General features: G+C 42.8%; 1 pseudogene; it reads left to right on the top strand.

Annotated features, from left to right (window-relative positions):
- The first annotated feature begins 1,971 nt into the window (after window positions 1–1,971).
- LOC114214595 (tRNA-splicing ligase complex subunit RTRAF pseudogene) lies at window positions 1,972–2,698 on the top strand (annotated as a pseudogene).
- The last annotated feature ends 1,213 nt before the right edge of the window (window positions 2,699–3,911 follow it).

Genomic DNA, 3,911 nt, shown 5'->3' with positions numbered 1-3,911 from the left:
TAGAACAGAGAGGTTACCTCATCCCCTCAAAATAATACGTAAAAACCAGGACCTGAACCCAGGCAGTTCGGCTCCAGAGTCCGTGCTCTTAACCACGATTTCATACTGCCTGTCATGATTCACCACAACTGATCATGGAGATACCTGTTCATCCTATCAGTTTTGGAATCTCTTAAAGCTGGGAGCCGATTCAGGTTCGCCTACATAAGACCCTTCAGTAGGAATCACATATTGCTCTTAAAGACTTCATTACTCAACATGGCAAGCAGTGTGAGCTTCATGTTCACATTGGTTCCCCAGGCTCTCAAGTCCCATGAGGGTCATGCAGAGGGGCCCAGGCGAATGCTGTGCAGGCAGTGGGTTTGCATCAGATTTTAGAAACCCTGACCTTAGGAAGACCAAATCCTCTAAAATGAGCAGTTAGTCTACCTGAACACTGCCCCAGAGGGAGACAATAGCTTTATTATATGAGGTGCTAAATAAAACTTCCTAATATGGCTCATAGGCTTTGCAGGCTCTGTCCCCCACCTCTGTCACAGTCTAATCTCTCGCTACACTTCCCCTTTAGCTCCTGCCACTTTGGCTTTCTCTCAGCCCCCGCTTCTCCTCACCATACTCCTTCCTGCCACAGGACCTTTGCACATGCTGTTCCCTCTACCTGGAGTTCTTGCTTTCCCTTCATCTATTTAGTTTCTATTAATTTTGAAGGTTGCTTCTCATGTAGCTCTTCCTCAGGGAAAGACTTACTAAATCAAATGTCTTCTTTAGGTGCTCTCATACCCCCATGGACCTCTCTTTCATGGCTTTTATTACATTTACAATTTTATATTTGTGTCTATTCACTTGATCAATATAACTCCCTATGAACCAGTAAACACCATGAGGGCAAGGACCATGTTCTACCACCAGAGTCCCAGTGCCTTGCCCTGTGCCCCAAGAGGTAGCTATAAAATAAATGGATCATGATGTCCCCAAAGATTTTTAGACTGTCTGGCACATAATGGTATCCCAATGAGGGGGTGCTAAATTAATTACATATGGTGAGGGGCGCCTGGGTGGCTCAGTTGGTTAAGCATCTCCCTTCAGCTCAGGTCATGATCTCAGGGTCCTGGGATGGAGCCCTGCGTCAGGCTCCCTGCTCAGTGGGGAGCCTGCTTCTCCCTTTCCCTCTGCCCCTCCCCCTTGCTCATGCTTTCTCTCACTCTCTCAAATAAATAAATAAAATTTTAAAAAAAATAGCATGGTGGGAGATAAGGGAGGGAATGATAGTTTCATCTTAAAACCATTGTGTTACCAAGTAATAATACTGTTTGTCTACATACCTCCCACTGATGCGGAGATATGTGGGAGAGCACCAATGGATGGGTTACAGGATTTGCACCAATGATAACAGAGAAGCATGAAGTGAGACAGACACAGTGATTATGGCAACCCATGTATGTTCAGAGGCATTTTCCAGAAGAGGGCTGGCATTTTCAATGGCAAAATTTGGGAAAGCTAAAACATCTTGGAGGAAACACAAAACTTTACTTTTTATAAGGATTTCTGCAATGTATTTGCCAAGCACAAAGAAAAAGAACACAAAATACTTAGATCTCCTTTTTTAATTCAAAGTCTTAAAATCAGTTGAGTTGGCTTGGTAGGATCATCAAGAACTATGAGGGGTCTGACAACTTACTCTACCTACAAACTAATAAGCTAACCTGTTACAGCTTCATTGATGCTGGCAGAACCACACGGCACCGGGTCAGAGACTGTGGTGGTTAATTTTATGTGTCCATGACAGGGCCCAGACATTTGCCCAAATGTTAGTCAGGATGTGTCTGTGAGGGTGTATCTGAAGAAGATTAACATTTAAATTAGGGCCCTTGAATTAAGATAGAATGCTATGGGCCCTTTCGCAGGTTCGCTGGTGCCTCCCCTGTCCTCTCCCGGCCGAAGCCCGGGGGACCAGAGCGAGATGCGGGGACCATGTTCCGAAGCAAGCTGATGGCCCTCGACTACCACAACCCGGCTGGCTTCAACTGCAAAGATGAAACAGAATTTAGAAACTTTATTGTTTGTCTTGAACACCAGAAAATCAGACACTACAAGATTGAAGATGGAGGTAATTTAAGAAACATCCACAGCAGTGACTGGCCCAAGTTCTTTTAAAAGTATCTCAAAGATGTTAACTGTCCTTTCAAGATTCAAGATCGACAAGAAGCAATTGACTGGCTTCTTGGTTAGTCTTGAATATGGAGATAACGCTGAAAAATACAAGGACTTGGTACCTAATAATACAAAAAATGCTGACAATGCTGCTAAAAATGCAGAGCCATTCATCAACTTGGATGTAACCAATCCTGATTTTAAGGCTGGTGTAATGGCTTTGGTCAACCTTCTTCAGATTCAGCGTCATGATAATTACCTGGTAATGCTTAAGGCAATTCGCATTTTGGTCCAGGAGCGCCTGACACAGGATACAGTTGCTAAAGCAAATCGAACGGAAGAGGGCTTACCTGTTGCTTTAGACAAATATATTCTTGGTTTTGACACAGGAGATGCGGTTCTTAACGAAACTGCTCAAATTCTGCAATTGCTGCCTATGGAAGAGCTCAGAGAGCTACAGACAAAAATTCATGAAGCCATAGTAGCTGCTCAGGCAATTATTGCCGATCCAAAGACAGACCACAGGCTGGGGAAAGTTGGAAGATGAATGTTTTAGGATTTCATCTTCTCACCTACTTACAATCGGGAAACATGTATGCTCTGGCATGTGTTTGGAAATCAAATGTCACATTTTCGAGGGAAGAATCCTAGAAAATTGACTATGTTCACGAGATTTACCATCATTGCTTTTTCTTTAATAAAGTTCAGGAAAGTGGGGGAAAAAAGACAGAATGCTATGGACTGAATTGTGTTCTCCCAATTTCATATGTTGAAACTAATCTCCAGTGTGACAATATCCGGAAATGGGATCTTTAGGAGATAATTAAGGTTAAACGAGGTCACAAGGGTGGGGCCCTTACTTTTCTTTTCTTTTTCACGTGTTTAGAAATGTGTACCAGGGGGCGCCTGGGTGGCTCGGTCGGTTAAGCATCTGCCTTTGGCTTGGGTCATGATCCCAGAGTCCTGGAATTGAGTCCCACATCAAGCTCCCTGCTCAGCAGAGTGTCAGCTTCTCCCTCTCCCTCTACCCCTCCCCCCGCTCATGCCCTCTCTCTCACTCTCTCTCTCTCATAAATAAATAAATAAAATCTTAAAAAGAAAAGAAAAGCCCTGCATTGGGCTCCGTGCTCAGCACAGAGTCTGCTTCTCTCTCTCTCTCCCTCTCCCTCTGACCCTCCCCCACTTGCTCACTCTCTAAATAAATAAATAATAATAAATAATAATAATAAATAAATAAATAAAATCTTTAAAAAATATAAAATAAAACATCACTCCCTTCAAAAGCCTGCCCTGCCCTGCCCATGTTGGATTAGATACTCCTTCTCAATGTTTGCATGCCATCCGATTATGACATGTGACACATTATATTATTGCCTTTCACGTGTGTGACTCCCCAGGGAACCATAAACTCTGACTGCAAGAAATGTGTTTACCCTGAACACTAAATAAGCACCTAATATATACTTGTTAAATGAATAATAAGTAATATTAATGACTATAGAATATTCTTTCACATGAATTTTTTAAAAATATTTATTTATTTAAGTAATCTCTACACCCAACGTGAGGCTTGAACTCATGACCAGGGAGATCAAGAGTCGAACGCTCTTCCAACTGAGCCAGCCAGGTGCTCCTCCCACAAATTTTTCTATTTAATCCTCACAACTCTAGGGTGAGGGATACTACTGTTATCATCTGAATGATGCACAAAACCAAACTAAGACACAGAAAGCCCAGATGGCCTTAAATTTCACAGCTAA

This window comes from Eumetopias jubatus, unplaced genomic scaffold (assembly GCF_037043125.1).
Source record: "Eumetopias jubatus isolate StellerSeaLion01/CBP00866 unplaced genomic scaffold, mEumJub1_p1.0 scaffold_1, whole genome shotgun sequence".
NCBI lineage: Eukaryota > Metazoa > Chordata > Mammalia > Carnivora > Otariidae > Eumetopias > Eumetopias jubatus.
Note: the sequence above shows the minus strand (reverse complement) of the source record. Positions and strands in the feature narration are given on the sequence as shown.